This window comes from Aquarana catesbeiana, linkage group LG12 (assembly GCF_042186555.1).
Source record: "Aquarana catesbeiana isolate 2022-GZ linkage group LG12, ASM4218655v1, whole genome shotgun sequence".
Lineage (NCBI taxonomy): Eukaryota > Metazoa > Chordata > Amphibia > Anura > Ranidae > Aquarana > Aquarana catesbeiana.
This window is the reverse complement of record NC_133335.1, coordinates 43,029,043-43,041,776: the sequence shown is the minus strand read 5'-3', so window position 1 is coordinate 43,041,776 and position 12,734 is coordinate 43,029,043. Positions and strand designations below refer to the sequence as shown.

Sequence of the window (12,734 nt, the reverse complement as noted above, 5' to 3'; positions counted from 1 at the left end):
AAGCATGAATAACAGCACAGTGCTTGTAATTTGGCCCCCTGTATCACCTGAAATACCTGTCTGATCCTGCCGGTTTCTGCACTCCCCTCTGTAAACTGACCAAGGTTTACGTACCTCCGTCATCCGCTGTGTCTCCTGTCCTCTCCCCCTGCCTGTTAGCTTCGGGTCCGTGCCCACCCCCTCCCCTACTGCTGCTAAAATTACTGTTACATGTTTTACACTATCCTCTCTGTTTATTAATGTAATCTGCCCCTGTGTTTGTGCCGACTCTCTCCTCCTCCCCTCCTGACTGACGTCAGTGGGGGATTCTTGGCCCCACCCACTGCAGCTGTCGGGCCGAGAGAGGGGGCGCCAAACAGTGCTCGGAAATCAGGTATATAGCTGCATTATTTTTTTTATAAGGCACAGGCAGATTACATTAATAAACAGAGAGGCTAGTGTAATTTGTGCATAGTGGGTTAACAACCATTTTAAGGAGAAAGTAAACCTCCCTGTATAATTGTTAGCTATAGGTAAGCCTAGAATAAGGCTTACCTATAGGTACTGCAAATATCTCCTAAACGTGTGCCGTTTAGGAGATGTCTACTGTATACTGTGCCGATGATGTAATCGGCACATGTGCCGTTTCTTCAGAAGCGTGTGCTATGACCGGCGGCTCCTGCGCACATGCGGCTTCGGCGAGTCGCAAAGCTGGAGTCCGCGGCCCTGGAAGGAAGACCGGCGAAGATGGATGCGGCCTCCAGCGGGGACAACACGGGCTTCGTTTGCAGGTAAGTGTCACATAATGTGCTAGTTTGCGATGCATGCTAGCACATTATGCCTTTACTTTGCAGGGAAGAAAAAAAAAACTCAACCAGAGTTGAGGGGAGGGTAAAGCCTTCCTGGGCTGAAGTGATTAAAGCATTTGTTACCCTAGAAAAAAAAAAAAAGTATCCTGTTTCCTTAAAGCATGTTATACAGCACAGTGCTTGTGCTGTGTAATTTGGCCCCTTGCGTCATAAAATACCTGGCTGATCCTGGATGAATAAAGTGATCATGCGCAGACTAGCAAATATTCAAAATCCAAAAAGTGCAATGTGCAATCAAAGAGGAGTGAAAACTTCATATATAAGTTGAAGGAACTGTGCAAAAATTGGTTAAAACAAGGGGCATGAAAATATAGACAAATATCCACTAAATGGGAAAAAATCAATAATGTGCAAAAAGTCGCATGTGCAAAAAATCGCATGTGCAATAATTAATTACAACAAGGGACATGAAAATATAAACAAATAAAAACAAATATCCACTAAATGGGCAAAAAAGTGGAAAAAAATCAATAATGTGCAAAAAGTCGCATGTGCAAAAAAACGCATGTGCAATGTATGATAACAATAATAGCAAATATAAACAAATGGCCACTAAATAAGCAAAAAACAGAGAAAGAGTTAATGTGTAAGAAAATAAATAAAATTGCATGTGCAAAAATCGCATGTGCAAAAATGCCAAAAAAAGCGTATAAGGGCACATAAAAATTAGTTCACTCTTAAGGGACAGAGAGATGATGATAAATCGTCTTCTATGGAGAAGGTTGAGTACAAGGGTAATAAATGTTCATGAGGTAGTGTACAGAGATGGTGTGGTAATGAGAAAGCAAATCAGTGCTGCTCAGTATCCATGTAAAACTTCATACATAAATGAATTCCCGAACAGTCAGTCTCCCAGAACTCTCACCTCATATACTGTAATAAATCGCATGGTAAAGTGTACATAACTCTCCACCGCTCCCCTTTGGCTCCTTCTCCAGCTCACATACACTTCAACAAGGGTTAGAGGTACCTTCTCCAGCTGTGAATGTCTTTACTCAACCGTCCCTATACACTCGGGTATATTAATAAGGTGGTGATGGGGAAGAGAAATGATTAAAATGCCTCCAACAGTGTAGTGGGGTTAAAAAAATCAAGGTACGTTTTATTAAAACAATTAGGTGGACACTTACATGAAGAACAAAAATAACGGCGCCTCCTTACGTCACTTCCGGTGTGCGTCTGACTCCAGCCACTCCCTACGTGTTACGTCACATCACGTGACTTCATCTGGGGAACCTGGCTGATCCTGCCTGGTCTCGCCCTCCCCTCTGCTGAGCCCTGACACCATGGTCAGATTACGTGCCTCCATCATCTGCAGCTCTCCTGTGCTCCACTGTCCTATTCTCCCCCCTCCCTCCTTGTCAGCTGTGTCAGTGCCTGCCCCTCCTGTGGAAATAACTGTAATTTTCAAGCACTCACCTGTCTTCCTTAATGCTAAGTGCCCTGTGTCTGTGTTTAATTTTAAAAATGCTGTTCTATACCATCTACAAGCATACCCCACTTCTACGTACACAATGGGACCAGAGCATGGATGTAAAATAAAAATGTACTTCAAGTGAAGCAATACCCTTTTTCACTTTTCAGTGCATGTACTGCATTGCAATAGTCATTTACAGGCATAACTGCTTACCTAGGCAAACTGGCCCACCTCAAAATCACATATGTTGTAGTCCTGGGTCCCCTTTCGGTGCGCCCCAAGTTTGGTGTCCCTGTCACTTACGGTTTGGGAGCAGTGCCATGTCAAGCTGACCAAGATTTCCCATAGACGCCAATGTGTCCGTATTTACGAGTGTACATAAAGTGAGGGTACGTAAAGCAGGGTATGACTGTATCCTAGTGCCGCTCAGGGGACTGCCTGCCGCTCTCCTCCCCTCTTCCTGACTGACACCAGTGGGGGATTCTCAGACCCACCTGCTGTAGCTGTCAGATCGGGAGAGGGAACACTAGGCGGTCATGTGAGCAGCGAGCGGTGCTAGGATATAAGTTATAGAACGCCAGTTTTGTAATAAAACACATACGCAGGGCACTTAGCATTAACCACTTAGGTCCGGGCCTATTTTTCAGACTCTGTGTTTACAAGTTAAAATTATTTTTTGCTAGAAAATTACTTAGAACCCCCAAAGATATATATATATTTTCAGACACCATAGAAAATAAAATGGCTGTCATTGCAATACTTTTTGTCACACCGTATTTGCGCAGCAGTCTTACAAGCGCACTTTTTTTTGGAAAAATTTTTTTTTTTTAATTAAAAAATAGAGATAACAGTAAAGATAGCCCAATTTTCTTTGATATTGTGAAAGATAATGTTACGCCAAGTAAATTGATGCCCAACATGTCACACTTCAAAATTGCGCCCGCTCGTGGAATGGCGACAAAATTTTACCCTTAAAAATCTCCATAGGGGATGTTTAAAAATTTGTACAGGTTACCAGTTCTGAGTTAAAGAGGAGGTCTGGTGCTAGAATTATTGCTCTCGCTCTAACGATCACGGCGATACCTCACATGTGTGGTTTGAACACCGTTTTCATATGCGGACGCGACTTACGTACGCGTTTGCTTCTGTGTGCGAGCTCAGCGGGATGGGGCGCTTACATTTTTTTTCTTATTTATTTTACTTTTTTTTTTCTTATTTATTTTACTTTTTATTTTTTATTTTGACACTGTTCTTTAAAAAAAAAATTAGGGTCATTTTTTTCCTATTATAAGGAATGTAAACATCCCTTGAAATCGAAAAAAGCATGACAGGACCTCTTAAATATGAGATCTGGGGTCAAAAATATCTCAGATCTCATATTTACACAAAAATTCAATATAAAAAAAAATGTAATTTAAAAAAAAAAATTCCCCTTTAAGAGCATTGGACAGAAGTGATGTTTGACGTCACTTCCGCCCTCCAATGCTATGGTGCTGAGTGGGGGCCATCTTCCCCTCACTTGGCATCCAGGCTCAGAGGAGAGCGGACACGATAGTCTCCGCCACTATCGCCAGCTCCGGTAAGCGGCGGAGATGACCGGAGCGAGACGGGACGGGGGGGCTCGCCCCCGTCCCCGATAAAAGTGATCTTGCGATGAATCAGCCGCAGAGACCACTTTTATCTGAAAGCGGACCGCCCACTGAAGAAGATGATACCGGTGTTATGGCAGATAGCTGCTGCCATAACAATACTCCTCTTCAAACTGCCGACGTATAACGACGGCGGGCGGTCCGTAAGTGGTAAGGAAGACAAGTGAGTGCCTGAAAATTACCAAGTGGGGTTACAACCACTTTAAGCCAGCCATAGATGGATCAAATCTCTGCTGGTTCAGCAGATTCCAAGATTTGATCCACCTATGGGCATGCTGGTTTTACTTCAGTACAACCAGCCTTATGGACTTTTTGCCTGTGATCATTACTGGCAGCTATAGCCACTAGCAGTGGTGATCATTGTGTTCTGCCATCTGGGAAGGCTACCTGCCAGCTGAACACAATATCGCTATGCGTAGGATTCCTCCATCAACACATTCTGTGTTGATGGGGGGAATCAAGCAATTTTCTTTCCCTCCACCCATGGTGGTAGAAGGAAAGAAAATTGTATATTCTATGGCTTGCCTTAGGTGAAGATTAGATCACACCAAATGTGTTACGTGGGTGGCAAGAGGTTAGACCCCTTTCCTGTCCGGACTGTTTTTTCCGACCCCTTTTTAGGGTTGAAAATATATTTATTGGTAATTTACCAGACAATACAAGGAACAACGTCTAAAGTTACAATCTGGTGACAATCGCAAGTGAACATGTGTGGTGAGTCAGCCCAATGGCTATCGCCCATAGCTTAACTCCTATCGTCATACAGTATATTACTGACATTGACGACTGTCACTTGGGACAAAGAGTACTTCTGGCTAGAAGAGCCCCTTTGTTCATAATAAAATTGTGTACAAAAATTTGAGCAGTTAAAAAAGAAAAAAACAAGAAGAAAGGGGGGAGCGATCCAAAGATGGGCCAGAATTGAAAAAGAAAGGGAAAGAGGAAGGAAGAGGAAACATGGGAAGAATGAGAAAAACCAGAGTTACCAGAGGACAACGAGAGGGGAGGGGGGACCCATATGTACATGCCCTGCCCATCCTGCCATCAGGTTGTATGTTAGGGTGATCGTAGGGGGGTCAGCAGCATGTTGGCAAGAGTATCAGAGGCAGAGAAGCGGTGCCAGATGGACCACAGTATCTTGTATTTATCAAAGGTGTCGTTGTCAAGGGCCAGCATCTCCTCCATTCTCATGGTATCGTTCATAATCGAGACCCATCGTGACAAGGGAGGGGTGGTGGTTGTCTTCCAAAATAATGGAATGAGCTGTCTCGCTGAGGACATGAAAAAGCAGAGGAGATTCCATTTCTGTGATGTTATCGACCCAGGGGGTATTGAGAGAAGGGCAATCTTAGGGGAAGGTGTTAGCGTTTCATCATAAATTTTATTATAACATTCAGATACCTGATTCCAGAAGGGACGGATCCTCTCGCTTCCCAACAGACATGTAGGTAGGTCCCTGTGGAAGAATTACAGCACCATCAAGAGGCTGGGGTAGATGGAAAAATGTTGTGCAAAGTGGAGGGGTCCCTGTACCATCTTGACAATATTTTGTAGTTCTTTTCCTGAGAGTAGCAGAATATTGTTGATTTGTGGGTAAAGTGAAACAAGGTTTGCCAATCTGGTTGGGGGATGTCCTCTCCCAAGTCTGCAAACCACATCCTGGTGTAAGGTGGTAAGTCTTCATGTGTAAGAGCTTGTAGAAGACAGTATATAGTTGAGAGAAGGTGTCTGGGTGTTTCCGATAGGGAACATAGCTGTTCAAATTCATTATAGGAGCGGTGGATTTGGGAGGAAGAATGTAAATGTGTTGTGAACGTGGATAATTGGAGGGTGGTGAGCCAGTCATGGGAACCTGCCGGCGTAGCCGATGTCCCTCGCAGTGGGTGTACAAAAGAGTGCGCTTGAGGCCAGTCGGGGGATTTGAAGGGCCCCATTGTTGTCGCTCCTATGCCCTGAGGGAAAGCGGGGTTGTCAAACAAGGAGGACAGCGGGGAGGGGTCAGAGGACAGAGTGGAGCACAAACCCCTATTATACCAGAGTCTGAGAGAGGTGAGTGTTAGCGGTGAGGGAGAGGGCAGATGGGCAAAGTTGGTTTTATACCCCCAGAGAAATGCCTGGAGGTCCACGGGTGTTAAGTCCTGTTCTATGGCGACAGAAGCCTTCAGGAAGAAACGGGGGAACCATTTCAGGATGCATGCCACATGAGTAGCCTTATAATAGGTCTCGTAGTCAGGCAGGCCCACCCCCCCCCTGCAGCTTTGGAAGGGTAATTTGTATTTCACCCTAGGCAACCCCCGATTCCACATAAATCTGATAGCGAGTGAGCGTAGGGATGTAAAGAAAGATTTAGGAACCATAATGGGGATCGTCTGGAAGATATAAAAGCTTGGGCAGTGTGTCCATCTTAAGTGTATTGATCCGCCCAAACCACGGCAAGGGGGAACCACCCCACACCTCTAGGTCCTTCCGTATGCGGGAAAGCAGGGGAACGTAATTCAGGGAGAATAAGTTGGAAAGGTTAGAGGGGATGATGACCCCTAGGGTAGGATATTCCCTTCATCTGCCATTGAAATGGAAAGTTTGACCGTAGTGAGGACATCGTGGAGGTGGGGAGGGAAAATAATGAGGGCTTCACTCTTGAATGTGTTGAGTTTGAAGTTACTAAAGGAGCCAAACCGACGGAATTCATGGAAAAGGAATGGGGGGGGAGGTATGGGGATGTTGTATATAAACCAGGGGGTCGTCGACATAAAGGGATAGCTTATGATGAGAGGAGGGAGTTTGAATACCTAGGATGGAGGCGTTCTGCCGGATGGCACACACTAGATGTTCTATAATGATGACAAATAAAAGGGGGGAGAGGGGGCAGCCTTGCCGGGTGCCATTGGTAATGTCAAATGGCTCAGATGCAGTGCCATTCACCAAAACCGAGGCAGACGGTTGGGAGTATAATGACATCACCTTAGAAATAAAAGTTGTTCTCAAGCCCAGTTGTTCTAGTGAGAGTCGGAGGAATCTCCAATTGACTCTATCGAATGCCTTTTCAGCGTCGAAGGATAAGAGGCAGGCTTTCAAGTTTTTACGTTGGATAAAGGAGATGAGAGGAATAATTTTAGTGGTATTGTCCCTCGCCTGGCAGCCCGGGACAAATCCCACTTGATCATTATGGATCACTCCTGGCAGGAGGGGAGACAAGCGGTTGGCCAATACCTTTGCAAACAGCTTAAGGTCTATGTTGAGCAAAGATATTGGCCGGTAGCTGCTACATTGGGATGGATCTTTGCCCAGCTTGGGTATTTTGGAGATATTAACAGACAATAAACCTTTAGTGGGCGGGTGGGAATTGTCTATTAAAAGTGGTGCTATTTGAGGGGCAAAAGTCTTGTAGAAACGAGGGGTGTATCCGTCTGGGCCAGGACATTTGCCTATCCTCAGGGCTTTGATGGCGCCTAAAAATTCAGGCGCGACCAAAGGCATGTCCAGAGAGTCTAGTGTGTCTATAGTGGGCAACGCCGTTTCCGTAATGTAGTCCCACATTTTGTTACCGGAAGAGGTGGTTCGGGTGTTTGGGATTGCAGGGGAAAGATTGTAGAGTTGGGAGTAGTAATCTCTAAAGGCAGAGGAGATGCCTTTCGTGTTGAACGTCTTGTTTTGATTAGGATGGGTAATAAAAGGAATGGAGTATCGGGGTGGTCTAGGATGGAGGACCCGCGCCAGGTGTTTGCCACATTTGTTGGCTAAGGAGTAATGGTGATTGCGAGCCCTGTCTCGAGCTATCAGGGAATGCGAGTCCAATAGCTGTAATAGGTCTCTACGGGCATTCGATAATTGGACAAACATGGCAGGGTCTAGGTCCCGTTTATGGAGAGATTCAAGTTCCATTATGGTGGAGAGGAGATGGCGGATATCATCTGCTCTTATACGTTTGAAGCGGGAGCCGTGCTGTATGAGCACACCCTGGACCACACATTTCAGGGCTTCCCATTGAATGAGAGGGGAGGTACTGTCGGAGGAGTGGTCAGATATAAGGTTCTGAATGGTTTTGGAGATGTCCGCTACACAAACGGAGTCCCGCAGCAGATTGTCATTGAGCCTCCAGTGCGTGCCATTACGGAAAGGCCGGGGGGCGCTCTAGGGTGAAATAGACCGGGGCATGGTCAGACCAAAGTAGGTGGCCAAGGGATGCCTGGAGGGGGGTTTCTAGTAGGGATTGTGATATCAGAAAGTGGTCGAGTCTGCTATAGGAATTGTGTGCCGCTGAGTAATGGCTGTAATCTCTCTCTGTAGGATGCTGGACAAGCCAGACATCCACCAGATGAGATGAGTGTAGTAGGGATTTGATGCGTGTCAGAGTAGAGGAAGAAACAAGAGACTTACCCGAGGAAGTGTCTGCAGACAGGGACATGGCAATGTTGAGATCTCTACCGATGATAAAGCAGGGACCCCCAAATGAGGATAGTCTGGTGAGAATGGATGATAGGAACCGAGCCTGATCCACGTTAGATACGTATATGTTGGCCAATGTGAAGAGAAAATTATTTAGTTTCAGCTTAAGAAAAATGAAGCAACCAGCCACGTCAATAAGGGAGTCTAGGACCTCAGGATTGAAAGATTTATGGAAGGCGATGGATACCCCCTTAGATTTGGCCTGGGGATTAGTACTGTGATACCATTGTGTATAGTACCTGTTGCGTAGCGCAGGTACAGAGCCCGTACGGAAGTGCGTTTCTTGGAGCAATAAAATATTTGAGCGCATTTTATGGGAGTGATACAGAATCTGGCTCCGCTTCTCCGGCTTGTTGAACGCCCTACAATTGAAAGATGCTACAGCAATCGGGTTAACAGTAGCCATACCCTGTTTCCCCGAAAATAAGACCTAGTGTGATTGTCATGATGGCTGCAATATAAGCCCTAGCCTCCAAATAAGCCCTACCCTGTTTCCCTGAAAATAAGCTCTACCCTGAAAATAAGACCTACAAGGACTTTAACTAGGGCTTATTTGGGGGGTAGGGCTTATATTGCAGCCATCACCGACAATCACGCTAGGTCTTATTTTCAGGGAAACAGGGTAGTATAATTAGTATGATGGGAGGGGAAAGGGGGGCGGGAGGCACATCAGGTGTCTTATAGGTCAGCAGCTCTTGGTGGAAAAAGCAAAGCCAAGGGAGGCCCAGAGAGAGAGAGTAGGGTAGACAAGGAGAAAAAGGAAGGAAAAAGAAAAAGCAAACAGAAAGAAAAAAAATAGAGAGTAACATAGTTCAGAAGGACCAAATATATATGAGGGTAATCAGCTGGATCTTGGTCGCCGTCTCCAGAACCAAAAATGGGAAATAGAAATGTTGAGGAGAGTACATTTTGAGACGGTGGGGAAGACGACCAACAGGTCAAATTTGGAAAAAATTGAACATGAACAAAAAAAAGGCCACTAGGTGGCTCCAAAGAACTATAAGTAAGGGATAAAAAGACCTTACACCGTGATATACAGTAGTATACCAGTCAGTGTCCACAATGGCACTAAAAAAAAAAGAGAAAAAAAACCCCTTTAGGGGGGGTTCAAGGGAAATCCATAAGGCAGGGTAGCCCCCTGGTCCCCGGCTCCACAGGGAATCAAAAAACAATCAAAACCATTACACAAACAGCATAATATGAAAATAGTAGGATATAATATTGGTTAATAATGACTTGTAGGAAACACAATATTCAAAGAGATAAGCAATATATCTAAGGGTGAACTTAATATGAAAAGCATAGGTGGGGAGCATCAGCAAAACAGAACCATGTACAGTGAGGCAATAGAAAAATTTCACATATTAGGAGGCCCAGGGCATGAGCTAGGTATCCAGAGCAACCTGGAAAAAGGTGATGAAAAATGACATGTGTGGAACAGGTATAATAGTCCAGATCATAGGATTATCGTACTGTGGTAAAGAAAAAAACATTAAGAGAACAAAGAAGTTCAAAAACAGGTCTCAAAAACTAGATTAGTAACATACAAGGGAGACAGACTGTTGCAAAATCGTGTCTGCATCCAACCTGTGTCGTCGTAGGGGTAGTCCCTGTAAAGGCAAAAGAACAGTAAATATGATCAGGTCGTATTCAATCATTGGGAATCTGTGGGGGCATAGACCCAGAATGTTGGGGCATAGGTCTGGAGTTGCGTTTGCGGCCCTGCTTCTGCCATTGAGGCGCAAAGGGTAGACCAGGGGTAGTAGGTGTGAACAGCCATTCTGGAAGGAAGACCTGTGGAAGCTCTAACGTGCTGAGGAAGGAAGACAAATCTCCTAGAGCGCCATCGCGGCAATCGCCATTGATACTTCATTTGACTGGCTTGCAGCAGCTGTGTGAACGGCTTCAAAGCTTTCCTCATCGTCAGCGTGATAGGTCTGGAAGAAGCATCACAGGAGTGTCGTTGAAGAGAATAGTGGTCTGAAAGCTAGCAGCCCTCATGATGTCTTCCTTGATCCTGTAAAAGTGGACCCGGTATAGGTTATCTCGCACAAAGGAGGGATCGGGGGTCCGGGGGCCCAAGGTCCTGTGCACACGGTCCAATTCAATGGGGTCGTCTTTGGGGACGTTGCAGTAGTTTGTTAAAAATAGTTGTCACAGCCGCGGGCAGATTTTTGGGGTCTACCGTCTCAGGGATCCCGCGTATGCGGATATTGTTACAACGATTGCGATTTTCGATATCGTCCTGTTGGTAGGAAAGTTGTTGTAGCATAACGGTGTGCGTGTTGAGGATTTTGTCATGAGCCTGCACAGAGCTGCTGAGGCTTTCAGTGGTATTATCTACATCCTCAAAATGGGCCCCCATGTCTCTTTTAAGATCAGAGATTTTTTTTTTGTAAGCCTTTTCAATCCTGTGAACATAGTTCTCAAAGTCTGCTTTGGTGGGCAGGGATGTAATGTAGCTATGGAGGGACCTCATCTGGGATTCCATGTCCCAGCCTTCATCTGAGTCCAGGGAGGCATTAGGCCTGCTTCTGGTGAGCATGGAGGGGAATTCAGAGTCCTCAAGGAGTGGGAAGTGGCTGTGGGTGCTTACCTGTGTGTTCAGGGACGATTCAGAGCGGGCTGGAGACGGTGGCGCCGGCGCCATCTTTAATTCTGAGCAGCGCTGTGTGGTGGCCCTGGATCTTGCAAAAGAGTCCTCCAAATTGCCTCCATTTTTGTTCCCACAGGTGCCCCTTGATGCCCGGTGTTTGTCTTTCCCCATAAGCGGTGTTTTGGGTGGGTCTCCTGGTCAGGATGTGGTCTGTGGATCCGAGGGACCCGGGAGCTGTGAGCAGACATGTCTCACTGCTCCATGCGTCAAGCCACGCCCCCCCTTTTTTAGAAAGAACACAGTCCAAGGTATTTGGTGAGAGGCAATGGCGAGTTTTTTGAAGTTGTAATTTCCTGGCGCCAACATGGCAGCATACATGTGGTAATATGCTTCTATGGATTGGTGCCAGGAAAGGAAAATTATGGTAAGCATTTGATACAATTTGCTGTTTTTGTGTCGCAATTTTTTGGAAAATGAAGAAATTAATTTTTCACAATTTGTTTTTTACATACTGTCACTAGTGCAGTACAGCATTGTCATATGACTGGTGTGGTGGTGATCAGGGACACTGACTGGTGACAGTATGTTAACTACTTCAGATCTGCGCTATAGCCGAATGACGGCTACAGGGCGGATCTGATTTGCCGGGTGGGTGTCAATAGACGTCCTCCCTTTGCATGCTCGCCTCGCCCCCTTGATGGGCGCGCACGGCACGCTCTGTGATCCCCGATCACAGATCGGAGTAAGGGGTGGATCCCGACCCCTTACCATGTGATCAGCTGTCAGCCAATAAACAGCTGATCACGTGATGTAAACAGAAGCTCGGTAATAGTTTTTTTTTCTTCTTCTCGCACTGACAGCGGCTTCTCTTGAAGGGACATCGGTCCCGAAGAGGAAGAGGCGAAGCCGCCTCATGTGCCCACCAGTACCGCCTGCAATTGCCACGAATCATTGTCCACAGTGCCCACCAATCAGTGCCCACAAGTACATCAGTGCCACCTATCAATGCCCACGAGTGCCACCTATCAATGCCCACTAGTGATGCCAATCAGTGCCTCATCAGTTCCACCTAGCAGTTCTGCCTATCAGTGTCACCTACCAGTGCCGATCAGTGCCCATCACTACCACCATCAGTGCCAGCTATCAGTGCCACCTATTAGTGCCCTTCAGTGCCACCTATTAGTGCCCTTCAGTGCTACCTCTCAGTGTCGCCTATTAGTGCTCATCAGTGCCGCCTTGTCAGTGCCCATCAGTGTCGCCTTATCGGTGCCCATCAATGCAGCCTATCGGTGCCCATCAATGCAGCCTATCAGTGCCCATCAGTGCAGCCTATCAATGCCCTTCAGTGTAGCCTCATCAGCGTACATCAATGAAGGAGGAAAATTACCTGTTTGCAAGATTTATTTTGATTGGGAAGAGGAAGTGAGAGCAAAGAGCTTGTGGGGAGATCCGCATATGAGTTTTGACTCATCTGGGAGGTGAGCGCGCATTTTTACTGGTGGTGGTGTACACTCCTTTTGAGGATGAACAATCACTGTGGTGGAATTGTGTGGATACACTGATCACAAGAAGAGTTTTTCATGTTTTATTTCTTCATTGTATGGACTATTCATTTATATGTAGGATTTATTTATTTTAGAGATTTGAACTTTATATTTATAATTAACACATAGCGATACATTTATTTATTTACTATCCATTTTAAAAATGTAATAAATATATATATATATATATATATATATATATATATATATATATATATATATTTTATATATATA

General features: G+C 45.5%; 1 protein-coding gene across 1 annotated transcript in view; it reads left to right on the top strand.

Annotated features, from left to right (window-relative positions):
• Positions 1–287: 287 nt before the first annotated feature.
• RDM1 (RAD52 motif containing 1) overlaps positions 288–12,734 on the top strand; it is a 42,588-nt gene continuing 30,141 nt past the window's right edge. The window contains exon 1 of the mRNA XM_073607649.1: positions 288–373. The gene's annotated coding sequence lies outside the window, so the exon portion shown is untranslated. The remainder of the gene's footprint in view (positions 374–12,734) is intronic.